At 36.5% G+C, this 15026-nt stretch overlaps 1 long non-coding RNA gene across 1 annotated transcript in view; it reads left to right on the forward strand.

Annotated features, from left to right (window-relative positions):
* The first annotated feature begins 1208 nt into the window (after nucleotides 1-1208).
* LOC138175767 (uncharacterized) overlaps nucleotides 1209-15026 on the forward strand; it is a 47023-nt gene continuing 33205 nt past the window's right edge. The window contains exon 1 of the long non-coding RNA XR_011172084.1: nucleotides 1209-1533. This is a non-coding gene — a long non-coding RNA (uncharacterized lncRNA). The remainder of the gene's footprint in view (nucleotides 1534-15026) is intronic.

Consider the following 15026-nt stretch of genomic DNA (forward strand, 5'->3'; position numbering starts at 1 on the left):
GGGACTGTGGCATCTAGCAGAGCATGCATCTTGATGCATGTATGAGTAAAAAGAAGGGTGGGGGGTAGGGGATGATGAAATTTCCAAAGGTCAAGAGAGGTAGCAGGTCAGGATTTCAAGACAAGCACACAAGGGAGTCAATTCAAATACAGATAGAGGCCAAAGACCCTTGACCTAGGTTCTGCTTTACTCCTGCATTCAGATAACTGGTACCATCATCTTGCTCTACTGGACTTTTGAGATTCTAGACCATGTGCTATATAGGCAATAAGACCGATTTGCCTTTCCCACCTCTTTTTTCACTTCCTTCTCCTTACACCACTGATATGATTTTTTTTTTACTTTTCTACAATTTACAAACAACAACAACCAAAAAACAAGTAAACCATGAAGTTTGAATTTTTGTCAATCAAGCCATTTTATGTAAAATATAAGTACCTGCTTTTAAAAAGAATTTGTGGTCATTAAGGCAAACTTCTTGTGCTATTATAGATTTCTCAAAACATCACCATTGCCAGTTTGTGAATTTAACCTTTAAGCTAAAAATCAGATGATTCTGTGCCTATTTTTCTACCTTTCCACCTGTTAAGATTTGTAACTGCAACTATTTTAACTATAATTCTAGGCTTAATCCTTAAATCAGTCTGTAAGATCAATGCTAGCCCTAGGCAGAGGTGGGAGCTGGCCAAACCAGAACCTCTATCTCTTTCAGAGGTGCTGTGCCACTCTAAGTTGACATTTACATTATGTTTTGTATATTTTGTTGGGTCCTCATTGTCTCAGGAGATAGGTATTACAGATGTTATTATCATACCCTTTTCTACTATATGGATTCTCTTAGGGCAGTAGCTCACCAACTAAGCTTCAAGTCAAGGTTGTTGCTAATTCTTCTTGGATCCAGGTACTATAAATCCTAGCAGTTGGGCTCCTTATTTTTTCTTACAGCTCTTCAGTGATTGTGCTCTAGTTACCAAGCAGATGAGTTTCACATCTCCTCCCCACCCTGTCCCTTGATCCTCCAGTGTTTAAGATCTGTCTGGTATGCCATCTTCATTCATTTATTTATTCTGAGGACAAGACCTATGATTTCATTAAAAGGGATGTTCTAAGAAAAAGACTTTACAAATGCAGGTCTGGACCTGTGCTGCAATTACAGTTTTACAGAGCTAAAGGAGGGCACTGAGAGGTTAAATGAATTTCCTAGTCATGCTGCTAGTATGTGTCAGAGGAGAAAGCCAGGGCTTTGCATGAAGGTCTTCCTGATTCAAAGACTGGTGTTCTATTCACACTACCTTGCTGCCTTTCAGCATGAGAGTCTTCTAATTGCCTCTAGCTTTCATAACTGCATTTTATTCCCCAGTCCCCTAGAGACTGGGTGACAAACACTTCAAAACTACTGATACAGACCTCTATGTCTCACCTCACCTGCCCGAAGTACAGCCAGGTGGTGCAGTAGATAGAGTGCTGGACCTGGAGTCAGGAAGATCTGAGACCAAATCTGTCCTCAGACACGTATTACCTGTGTGACCCTGGGTAAGTCACTCAACTCTATTTTCCTTAGTTTCCCCATCTGTGAAATGAACTGGAAAAGGATATGGCAAACTACTCCAGTATCTTTGCCAAGAAAACCCCAAAAGGGGTCATAAAGATTTGGACATGACTGAAAATGACTGAACACCAAGCTCTTCTGGAATAGCTACCCTGGAAATTGAGACCTGTTTTTAAAAATTAATCATATTTTTTCTGTCTTTCCCTCCTTGGATAGGTTTGACTAAAAGCCCCATCCACTCATTTATAAGTCTGCATACCTACCACGAGAAAAATAGGACTGACTGCACTTTCATTATTAAGACCCCCAACCTCTACCTGAACCTGAAAGTTGGCTGGACTCCAACTCTTATACTCTGACCCTGAATTGTGACATGTCCTCCTTAAATTATAGGCATGGCATTCAATGCTTTTCTCCCTGACATCCCTATTGAACTCCAGAGGCTGTTACATCTACCACAGTTAAACTAATTCTGTCAATAGACACAAACTAGGTTAACTGCTCTTACTGACTTTACTAGTTAATCTAAAAAAAAAAAGAGAGAAAAAAAAAAGCTGTGACTTTTATTTATCTAATCAGTCAAGTCAGCTTAAATAGTTAAACAAGTTTTTTATGTATAGAGATAGCTTTAAATTCGAAAGACAGGAATTTGTTCATATTTTAAAAGGTTCTTTAACCACAAAAGAACACAACTGAATGCTACGTTTAGTGTCTTGTGGCTATACTTTTAGACAATATTCTAAGTCGTGGGGTTTGATTAGAAACATAAGGCTACTGTAAGTTAGCATAGTGAATATTTTCTCTGCTGGAAAATGAAGGGAGTGGTTCTAGTCACTGCTAGGTCAGCCAAAAGCTAAAGGGAAGAGAAAAAAAAATGGAGAAAAGAATATTTATTAACTCATATTATGCCACATTTATGAAACACAGTGATATTTCTTCTAGGTAGCAAAGATAAAATCTGTTAACAATTTATACAGAGTTCCTTTATCAAGAATTTTTTTTTAATTCAGACTAACATTGACCTTATAATCAGTTTGTATTTATTTTATGTGAATTTATTAACATAATTAATTTATTTTTTTATTGAAATGGAACTTGGTTTATTCAACTGGTAAAGTGAAGCAATTGGACTGGAAGACCTCTAAGGTCCCTTTCAGGTATAAAATTCTAAGAACCTTTAATTTGTCCAAAATATTCCAGTGTTTGAATTGTAATAACTACAAAAGTAACAAAAAAGTCATGATACTATGATTTTAAAAAAATTACTTAAAATAAAGAATCAGTAGGGCCACAAAAGAGATCCGATTGGTTTCTAATCCTTCATGTCATCACCACCCAACAATATACATATTTATGCCAAATTACAGGAATAATGGTGATAATTGAATTATTCTTTGTTTCAAAGGGCAATCTGATTGAAAACAAAGTTAAGGCCAGGATCAGAATAACATGTATATCAAAATAAATCAAACAAAGAAAACACAACCCACCTGTGAGTGATTACTATAAAATACATTTGCAGGAACAGAACCCTTGGATCAGAATTACAAGGACCAGGATTGAAATCTGGCCTGTGATACTGAGTGTCTATGTGAATCTAGGATAGTTTCTTCACCCATATTTATGTGCCTTCAGCAACCTCCTAGGTTTAATTAACTAAGTCATTGATAAGCTTTTGATTTGAGCTGTTAATAGGGCAAGGACGGGAGTAAGAGAATAAGCATTTATATAGTGCCTACTATCCCCTAGGCACTGTACTAAGCATTTTTTTGGCAGATATGATCTCATTTGATCATTACAACTGAACAAAAAAGGTGTTATTATTATTACTCCCATTTTACAGTTGAGGAAACCAAGCGAAACTGAGGTTGTGACTTGCCCGAAGTCACATGGCTAGTATCTGATGTCGCATTTGAAGTAAGGTCTTACTAATGCAGGCCCTGTGCTTTGTCTATTACACCACCAGATAGATGTCTCTGCTGAAAATATATATTATATTTATTTTTCAGGATAGCGGTTAATATCTCCAGCCACTCTAACACTACTACCATTACCACATTTTTTGTGTGCACACACCTTTAAGGAAGGTTGGCCAATGCATACTCCGGAGAGGTTTTGACAAGACCAGTCTTGATGATTCAAGTAGATTAGCACCTGGTAGATAATTTAGTCATTACCATTCTTAACTTGAAAATAATAGTGGCTATTTGCCATTTATGTAGCACTTTAAGGATTGCAAACTGCTTCACACATGTTATTTCATTTGATCATCACAACAAATTTGTGAAATTGATGATATGTATGTGTATATGTGTAAGTATGTATGTATATGCAGGTGTTGAGAGAGAGAGAGAGAGAAAGAGAGAGAGAGAGAGAGAGAGGGGGGGAGGGAGAGGGGGGGGGAGAGAGAGAGGAGAGAGGGAGGGAGAGAGAGAGAGAGAGAGAAGGAGAGAGAAGTGACAAAACAAGTATTCTAATAGAGTTTCAAATTACATAAATCCCAATTTGTGGAGACAAATGTAGTTCAGAAAACCTTCCTAATTAAAACATGTAGCCTACTTGAGTGTTGTTGAAAGGGCAGTGTGCAATGTGTCCGGGATACTTATGCTTCTCCAGAAAGTCTTTCCTGAATTGGAACTTGCTGAATGCAAGATGAATGCAGATGGGCAGGTCTGCTAGCACTCAAAACTCCACTTTTTTGCAAATGTAGCTTTACCCAGTCCAGAATCCATGCCCATTCCGACAACAAGAAAGGGTCACAGAAACGTTTCAGGGAGGTGTTACTTCCTTGACTAATGTTTCTGGGTACATCGTGATGTGTATATGACCCACTTTTCAGTTTTCATCTGTTTCGATTACTCCTACCAAGTGACCTTGTCATGATTCCACAGCCAGATAGGACTTGAATTTTCCACTCAGAAACATGGAGACATTTGTTCATCTCAAAGTTTCAACTTGAATATATTGTTTGAAGTTTTTCTTCTTATAGTTTATTATTATTTTTTGAAGCACTGGAAAGGACATATGCTTTAACTGATCTGTTCTCTATTGGCAATATGATTCACTTTGTTTTTATGTCCAAGCATAATCTTGCCACTGGGAACTTATTGCAAAATGGTCCCTTTTATTACGCCTATAAAAGCTCAGGTATAACACATTATGCACCAAATCGCTATTACTCCATCTGTAAATCAGGAACCGCATTAGTATGCAAGATCTCAAGACTTCGTTTTTATGTTGCTGGTCCCATGTTCCAGTCACTGTTCCCTCCCCTTTACTTAATTTACAACTGCATTATGAATCATTGCCTCAGTTACATTTATGCTACTCCTCCCTTTTAGCTTTTTTCCAACCCAAATCAACATGTCCATTTCTATTAGCAGCAGCTGCCACATAGGATTAAGAAATATTGTCAAGGGCAAATTGTTTAATATACTGCTCTGTGGAAGATCCAGAAGGAGGTTTGCTAGAGCTTTACATTCCAAAGGTAGTGTATTCTCTTCAGTTGTCATTGGTATTTTCTCTTTGGACCTTTTAACTGCTATGACATTTGTAAAAACACCTTGGTGATACTTGCAGCAGGTGATACCTGTTCTTCCATATGGTCATTTCATTTCTGAAGGAACTAAGGGGCTTTGAAAATTTCCACAAAGCAAAAGAGTTTATGAGACACTAGTGTAAGTGGGAGTACCATAATCATCTAAAGGAAGTAAAACTGACAAGGAAATCATATTGAACCGAATGTACACTAGAACAGGAAATACTGTTTCCAAATTCCCAACAGATACTATCTTTGGTATTTAGGAATGAGAAATTATAATTCCTGGGAATTCTCAAGAATTCCTGGAATCATAAGGTATTGTGAACTTTTCATAATGTATTATTTATATTTTTAAATCATAATAAAAGTCAATAAAATAGTGAATCATTTTTCTGGGTTAGGACTATTCTAAAAATTTCAGAGGCTTTCAAGCAAAAAAGGGGATGTAATAATAAATACATGACATTAGTATGAGACAATTTAAGACATAATGAGTTGACTGATCTTTATCATTCTTAAAATGCTTCTAATATACTTCATACAATTTTATGTGTATTTAAATTTTTATTTAACAAATAAGAAATATTAAGGTTAGTGGTATTTACAAAGGGCAATAGGCTCTGGTAAATATTCACTCAGCAAAATATCAGCAAACGATATCATGGAGGATTCAAATTATGTAACATCCAGATCTCCTAGCAAAGTTATTACATTGAGTCATTTGTTGAAACTGTCAATTTAAGGACTTATTTTACTTCCAAACTTGTTATTTCTTGTAACACCACTCACAGAATCTGTATAAAGTATATTATGCATGTAAACTTAATAATGTTTCTCATATTTTCAAGAATAATTTACCATTAGTAGCAGACAGGGCCATAAATACACATACTCAGAACATGGCAACAGTTTTAAGTAAAACTAACTGCTTCTTTCCTATGTGCTCCCATCCTAGTTCCTAAAATGCACACAAGTACATACACACACACTCATACACAATACACTATGTACATATATGAGCATATATGCACATATATGTATATATGTATGTCTCTATATATGTACATACATACCCACAATATAAACCATTTGTAGTTTCTGCCAAAAGTATATGAACTAATGAACTAACTGTGTGGACTGGAACTTCTTGTCTAATTGAATGTCATAATCTGGGCAATATCAATTTTTTGTTCACTTTGTTTTCTCACATAAATGGGTAGGCATATCTCTTTGGAGTGACCATGTGTCTCATTAAGAAGTCCTTATAGTATTACTAGACTTGGTAGAGAGAACATGTCATCTACTAAATGTTGGAGAAGATGTGGGAAAGTTGGAACACTAATTCATTGTTGGTGGAGCTGTGAACTGATCCAACCATTCTGGAGAGCAATTTGGAACTATGCCCAAAGAGCTATAAAAATGTGCATACCCTTTGATCCAGCAATACTACTTCTAAGGCTGTATCCCAAAGACATCATAAAAATGGGAAAAGGACCCACATGTACAAAAATATTTGTATCAGCTCTTTTTGTGGCAGCCAAGAACTGGAAATTGAGGGGTTGCCCATCAATTGGGGAATGGCTAAACAAGTTGTGTTATATGGAATGCTATTGTGCTATAAGAAATGATGAACAGGAAGACTTCAGAGAAACCTGCAAAGACTTATATGAACTGATGCTGAGTAGAACATTGTACATAGCAACAGCCAGTATATAAGGACTGATTTTGATAGACTTAACCCTTCTCAGCAATTCAAGGACCTAAAACATTTTCTAAGGACACACGATGGAAAATACCAGCCACATCCCCAGAAAAGCTATGGAGTCAGAATGCAAAATGAATAGACTATTTTCTTTTTTATTTTGTTTTGTTTAGTTTGGTTTTAATTTTGGATTTTCCCATTTGTTATAATTCTTTTATGTAACATTACTAATGTGAAAATGTGTTTAATAGGAATGTATGTGTAGAGCCTAAATCAGATTGCAAGCCATCTTGGGGAGAGAGGGAGGGGGCAGAAAATTTAAAACTTATGGAAATGAATGTTGAAAACTAAAAATAGATAATTTAATTCTAAAAAAGAAAACATATCTTCTCCAAAAAGAAACATCTGAAGAAGTTTACTAAGTTTATTTAAATATCTAAACATTTAACTTAAGCTTACTTAAATATCTAAAGAAGCTTATAATTACTTAATAATTTCCTTACAATTATGTTAGATTCTAACTTAAAAACAAAATCAAATAAAGTACATTATCTCATTTTAAGATTTCTATTTGAAAGTGGTCATAAAAATAATCAGTTCCAATTCTTTCCTTTTATGGATTACTTAAAGTGATTTTCCTAGGACCACAAGGCTATGTATGGCACAATCAAGATTCATATTCTGTCTTCAGACCAATTTAGTGATAACAATAACAACAGTATTTGCACAGTGCTTCGAACTTTGCAAGGCACTTTATGAATTTTATCCTTATAATAACTCTGGGAGATAGATTATTATCCTCTTTTTTACACACATGGAAACTAAGGCAGTTAGAGGTTAAGTGACTGGGCCAGAGTCACATAGTTAGTAAGTGTCTGAGGACAGATTTGAACTCAAGTATTCTTGACTCCAGGTCTAGTACTCTAACCACTGCACTAAATAGCTGTCTTTATTTGAAAAATAGTAATGAGACACATTATATCTTTAGACTACAGATGGCATGTTTGCTTATTAATTACTACATTCTGCAATTTAATTTAATTAGATTCATTAACCTTTTGCAATAACTCTGGTCTAAGATTTGGAAACCACTGGAAGAAAAACCATTGGGCTTAAAGTCCTGAGAGACTTGAGTTGTTTGGATTCTGGTTCTAACATTAGTTTTTTGACTCTACTCAAATCATATAAGCATAGATTTAAACTGTAGGGGAACTTGGAAGTCACAAATACAATCTTCTCACTTTACAGTTGAGGAAGATGAGACCTATCAGAGATCATACAGGTACAAAGTAAAAGAGCTGGAAATTTGAATCCAAGCCCCTTAATTTTAAATCTGTCATTCTGTCCTCTACAATATACCTCTCTGAGACTCAGTTTCTTTACATGTGAAAAAGAATGCATTAATTAATATTTGCAACATGTAACTTAAAAGTGTGTTATGAGAGGGGCGGCCAGGTGGCTCAGCGAGTAAGAGCACCGGTTCTAATGTTGGGATGACCTGGAGATCTAATCCCGGGCTCAGACACTCAGCACCACACCCAGAAATAACTGGCCGTGTAACCTTGAGCAAGTTACTTAACCCCGATTGCTTAAAAAAAAAAGTGTGTTGTGAGGAAAATAGTAAAACCTTAATAAATGTTGGTAATATTATCACTATGTGAGGCTATTGGCTCTAAAGAGCTTTCAATTATTAAAGTATTTTCATCTATTCTTGAGAGGCAGTTCTCAAGAGTTGTTTCCTACTGGTTAGAGATCCGGCTGTGAATTCAGGAAGACTTGGGTAGATGTCCTTTTAACATATGCTGTTGTTGTTATATTACCTTTGAGTAGTGTCCAACTCACTGTGACCCCATTTGTTGTTGGGTTTTTTTTTGGCAGAGATACTGGAGTAGTTTGCCTTCCTTCTTCAGCTTGTTTTACAGATGAGGAAACTGAGGCAAGCAAAATTAAATGACTTGCCCAAGGTCACATAGCTAGTAAATGTGTGAAGCCAGATTTGAACTCAGAAAGAGAAGTTTTCCAGACTCCAGGCCCAGCACTCTATCCATTGTGCCACCTAACCATACCCTTTTAACATATAATGGTTGTGAATATCTAAGCAAAGACTTACACTGTTGTACTGTAATGCCAAGCAAAGGCAACTTCCCAAGGTTCAAAATACCAGCATAGGTGCTCTCCATTTTATTCAGTGACAAATTAAGAACAGAGAAGATCAAAATATGACATCATTCAAAATACAGCATTTACTAAGTGTGATTCAATAATCTCCAAGTACTACCCCACCCCAGGACCTTACATTCATTCAATCAATTACAAAGTCCCTGTTCTAAATACTACTCCACCCCTAGGCTATACCTTCATTTAGTCCATCACAAAGCCCCTCTTCTCAAATGGAGATTAGTTTCCAATCATAAGTAAAGTACATTCATTTGTTCAATCACAGAGCACCAAAAGGTCAAAAGTTCCCCACCCCTGGATCACAATTGAATCTACCCCAGAGTTACAACAAGTTTAAGCACAGTACTTAATACCCAAATGGAGGTCTTTTCTTCATCTTAACAAGAGGCAAGTTCTCAGCAATCTTTGTTCCTGGGGAGACAAAGCTTAGCAAGGCCACAAGATACATTGCCAGTCTCTTCATTAATTCATTCTCTGTCTGCAGAACAGTCCTAGAACCCCTGAAAACATTAGCAAAACCCCCTTCCAGGATTTCTGTAAATATACAACAAGAAAATCCTTCAGGGCTTCGGAACCAACAGCAAGGTTCCAAGCTTCTGCAACAACAGCACTGTCCTTCACCAGTGGACAGTATTCACTCTCTGTCTGCAGAACAGTCTCAAGAGCTCTGAACCAACAGAAAGGTTCCCAGACTTCTGCAACAACATCACTGTCTTTCACCAATGGACAAATCTGGCAAAACAACATCAAAACAGACAGACAAAGTACCAGCATAACATCCATGTCTCCTCAGTCTTTGGCAGCTCTGGGTGGCAGGTCTCAAAAGTCCTGGGCAATTCAAAGTGGCCCTCAGCAATCTTCTCAGTCTCTCTCTGCCTCCAAAGATGCTGCTTCCAAAAAGTTCTTCTGCCTCTCTCTTGTGTCTCTCCAAATCCACATCACCAGTTCCTCCCAGTTCAGCCCTCTCTTTTCATGTCAACAAGTCCATCCCACAAGTGGAATTAACAAGCTCTGGGTTTTAACACCAAAAACCAAGCCAATACAGGGCGATCTTTATATTCCATTACTATTACAACTGTTTCATACAAATCTCTAAATCTGTAATCTGTATAGTAGCAGATACCACTCTGTCTTAGTCATAGGAATTTATTCCTCAGGAGTTTTAAAGACCAATAAAATCATGGTTTCATTAATCCTCCCCTGATCTCAAAGATCTATTCTAATTTTTTTTTTTGGAAATGTGATAAATTTACCATTGTATTGTGATGCTTGTTTCTTTGACATGATACTCATCTTTGTAGAACATTGGGTTACCTGTAACATTATTTCAATTAGAAATGCCCATCATATACCTTTTATCAGCTAGTGACATGCAAAAAAAAAATGTAGCTTGAAGCTTTTACCCCTGAAATAATCTGGATAGTTTTTTCAATTTTCCACTGTACTTTTGATTTTATGGGGAAAAAAAAACACCATATTTGTTGTCCCACTACTGACCAATGCCATATTTATAAGGCTGTATTCAGACCAGACCTTGGACTGAAGTATCCCCTTTGGCTCCTTTGCTAGGTGCCAGCATCTTAACACTATGCCAGCAGTAAAACCAGCCCTTGGACCTGTTAATTAAATTGACTTTGGTTAAGTATGCTGATCAAATCCAGTCTTGGTTCACTTGCCTTGCCCCATATGGGCCTGGCATTTGTGTGTGAAGCCATGGATTAGTTGCATAGAAAGAAAGGCAGGCTTGACAATTTACTTAAATAATTTGACAATGAAAACCTGATAATTTAAACAATTTTTTAAAATTTATAATTTCTGATTTGACTGCCAAACTGCTTTAAGAGATATGATATCTGAAAATTGGGAGACTAGTTCTTTCCTGGTGTCATCACAGGTCACCATTCTCCACATCCAATCTTGATGTCAGGGAGGAGAGTTGGGGCATCATGTAAACAAGTAAATGATAATGAAGAACATCCAGGTCCCAGCAAGATTGTGTCTGGCAAAACTCTTCTCATCTCTATTCTTGGAGGGGCTAAAAAGAAATCTGTCAAAATAAATTCTGCCAATGTGGAGGCATCGGCTCTGCCAAACGGTCTCCCCAAACGCCTGGTTCATGTTGGGTCACTGTGCTTGGAATCCAGGCCTACTCTCAAAACTCACAGAGTAAAAAACTGTCTACCTGGCCTCAAAGGGCAGCTTCTAAGACTCAGAAAAAAGAAAATCTAAACCTTTTTATCCAGAGGTCATCAAATTATCAGCATTTTAAGTATATTAAACATTAGATGAGTAAGTATGGTTTCTCTCTAGGTAAAATTATAATTTTCAAACAAATATTGTAATAAAGTTATGTAATCATGTCACAGAATTTTTAATCTATTAGAACCTAATTATAACACATGCCCATTTGTTAAAAATAGAAATTTGAACTTTACCAAACCAAATTACTTTGCCAAAAAAACATCAATTACATAGAGAAAAGCAAACAACAAAAAGTTATCATCTTCAAGGCTCACTATAATCTTATCTCAGTGCTGTGAAAAGACTTTATACAGCATATATTTTCTAAATTTTTTGAACACTGGCTATTTTCATCACTATTTGGGATTTTATAAAGAAGCATTTGAAGGAAAATCTAAATAAATTTAACAATAATAGAGTGTTTCTAATGGTTAGCAACTATATTAAGATGATCATTCATTTGTTTTTCCCTACAACTATTCATTGTGTCTACAAAGTGCAGGTTGTAATGTTTGGTGGAGTCAGAGAGAAAGGCATGAGTAAAGTGACAGATGCCAGAAAATATTGGGAGTGTCCAAGGAACAATAAGTAGTCCAGTTTGTCTGAAGCATAGACCTTGCAGATACAATTAGAGTAACAGAAGCCTGTAATGGTGCAGAAGCATCAAGTTTTTTTGTTTTGTTTTGTTTTTTGGTTGTTGTTTTTTTTAACCAGGCTGAGAAATTTTAACTTTGTTTAATAAGCAAAAGAGAATCACTGAAAGACCTTGAGTACAGAGCAATATAAAAAGTTTGTACGTAAGGAAGATTAATCTGCAGCAGTGTGAAGAAATGACTGGAAAGTGGGAGGTAGAAGATAAGTGTAGGCAGGATTATTTATGAGGATGATAGATTTAGAGCTGGAAGGGACCTTGGAGGCCCTCCAGTCTAACTCCCTCATTTTACAGATGAGGAAAGTGAAGCCCAGGGAGTTTAAGTGATTCGCCTAAGGTCACAGAGCTCATAAATAGAGCAAGGAGTTGAATCTAGGTGCCTACATTCCCAATCCAGCACACTTCCCACTGAACCATGTTGGCTATTGGATGGACCTAGGCAGGTGGTACTGAGGACCATCAGGGGGCTAGAAAGAAGAGTGATTGATTGATTGATTGATTGATTGATTGATTGGATATAAGTAGTAAAAACAAAGCAATTAATTAAAGATAACATGACTGCTTTGAGCATGAATGACTCAGGGAACCACTGAGAGAAAAAAAGAAGTTAGAAAGGGAAATCAGTTTTAAGAGAAAGATAGTGACTTTTTGTTTTGAATGGTCAATTTAAGTGTAAGGTGTTGCTAGGATTGCCCTCTCCCAATTTATTTATGTGTGTGTGTGTATGTATTTATATATACACACACATCTTTCTGTTGTTTCTATCTACCTGGAATCAGCTTCTTCGTCACCTTAAAGATTTTTTGCCTTTAGGTGTAATTCTTCTTTGCAATAAGTCATAGCAACATTAACTGACTGTAAACAGCAACTGAAACAAGAAAAATATTTGTGGTTGTTCATTCTTTTCAGCTGTTTGACTCTTTGTGACTCGATTTTGGGTTTACTTGGCAAGTATATTGTAGTGGTTTGCTGTTTCCTTCTCATTTTACAGATGAGGAAACTGAGACAAACAGGATTAAGTGACTTGTCTAGGATCATACAGCTAGTAAGTATCTAAGGCCAGGTCTGAACTCAAATCTTCCTGATTCCAGGCCATGTGCTCTCTCTATTATGCCACTGAGCTGCCTAAACATATATTAAACTCTTAAAAAGTATGGGTCCCAAGTACATGAAAAAAATCTTGGCCTAGAATCTTTCATTTGACTCTTGTCTGAACAGAGATCACAGTTAAAACTAGAGGAGTAAATGAGAATCAGTAGTAAAGAAGGGTATAGAGAGAGAAAAGAGGAGATGGCTGAGGAGAAAATAAAAGTCATAAATAATATGTGATCAGCGATAATGTATAGATTCTCTGTATTGTGGTTAAAGAGGGACCGTCACTTTGGATCCTAACCACTCCAAAGGATATGCATCCTGCTTATCAGAATATCGTCTAGCATATTTGTCATTGCTCACTAATGAGAATTACATGCATTGGAGAAACATAAATATATAGTGGAGTCTAATGGAGTGGGGCACTACAAATCACTGGGACTGATTTGCCCTGGTAATTACGATTGTCAGTTGGTGAGAATGTATTTGCCATCTGTCCCCCTCAACGAACTAGTTGGCAGTAGACACCAGAGAATGCTTGGTGGCTCTCTGCATTATGATTCTATCCCAGCTGTGATCTCCAAAAGCCTATTTTTCTAAGTTTCCTGATGTTAATTCAAAGTATACCTGGTAGGTTTATTGTACTATTTTAACTAACAGAATATTCTGATAGTGGAGCAAAGCAGGTAGACAGGTTCATCCGTAACTTAGTAGAAGATGTGCCAGCAGCAGATGGATGGGTGGGGCAGGTGTTGCTGGTTGATTAAGAAAGAAATTGGCATAGGATTTATTTTTTTGGAATGCTAGAGTAGTTGTGGCAATTTCAGGAGAAGTTTGTACATGTACTCAGCTATGAATTGATATGTATATTGTAGCAATCTAAGCCAGGATTTTTTTTTCCTTTTTTATTAATTAATTTTTTTTAGTTACACACCATTCAGTTCCTCAAGCATTTGAGTTTTAAATTTTCTCCCCCTTCCTCTTTTCCCTCCTCTCCAACACAGTATGAAATCTAAAATAGGATCATTTTGTAAAGAAGAATTATAACCAATGGAATGAACCACTAGAAAGAAGAAACAAAAACAAAACAAGACCAAAAAAGAGACAGTAAATAGTATGGCTCAATCTGCACTTTCCATCATGAGCCCCTTGGAGTTGTCCTAGAACCTTGCATTGCTGAGAAGAACCGAGTCTATCTAAGTTAGTCATCATGCAACGTGGCAGTATCTGTGTGATATGTTCTCCTGGTTCTGCTCCCCTCCTTCAGCATCACTTCATGTAAGCCTTTCTGGGAGTCTCTGAAGTCTACCTGCACAATAATATTATATTGCATTCATATACCAAAACTTGTTCAGCCATTCCCCAATTGATGGGCATCCCCTAGATTTCTAATTCTTGGCCACCACAAAAATAGCTGCTATAAATATTTTTGTACATGTGGGTCCTTTTCCCATTTGTGCGGGGTACATCCCTAGAAGTGATAGTACTGAGTCAAAGGGTATGCACATTTTATAGCCCTTTGAGACTAATTACAAATTGCTCTCTAGAATGGTTGGATCAGTTCACAATTCCACCAACAATGTTGAGATTTTTCCACATCTTCTCCAGCATTTATAATTTTCCTGTTTTGTCATGTTAGTCAATCTGACAGGTGTGATGTAGTACCTAAAACTTGTTTTGATTTGCATTTCTCTAATCATTAGTTATTTAGAGCATTTTTTTCATATGACTATAGACATCTTTAATTTCTTCCTCTAAAAACTTCCTATTTGTATATTTTGACCATTTATCGATTGGGGAATGACTTGTATTCTTATAAATTTGACTCTGTTCTCTATATTTTAGAAATGAAGCCTTTATCAGAGACATTGGTTGTAAAAATTCTTTCCCAGTTTCCTGCTTCCCTCTTAATCTTGGTTGCACTGGCTCTGTTTGCACAAAAACTTTTCAATTTAATGCAATCAAAATTATTCACTCTGTATTTCACAATGTTCCCTCTCTTGTTTGCTTATAAATTCTTCTGTTTTCCCCAAATCTGACAGGTAAACTATTCCTTGCTTTCCCAGTTTGC

This window comes from Petaurus breviceps, unplaced genomic scaffold, assembly GCF_028583685.1.
Source record: "Petaurus breviceps papuanus isolate PSGF00001 unplaced genomic scaffold, PetGlider_PUasm1.0 79, whole genome shotgun sequence".
NCBI lineage: Eukaryota > Metazoa > Chordata > Mammalia > Diprotodontia > Petauridae > Petaurus > Petaurus breviceps.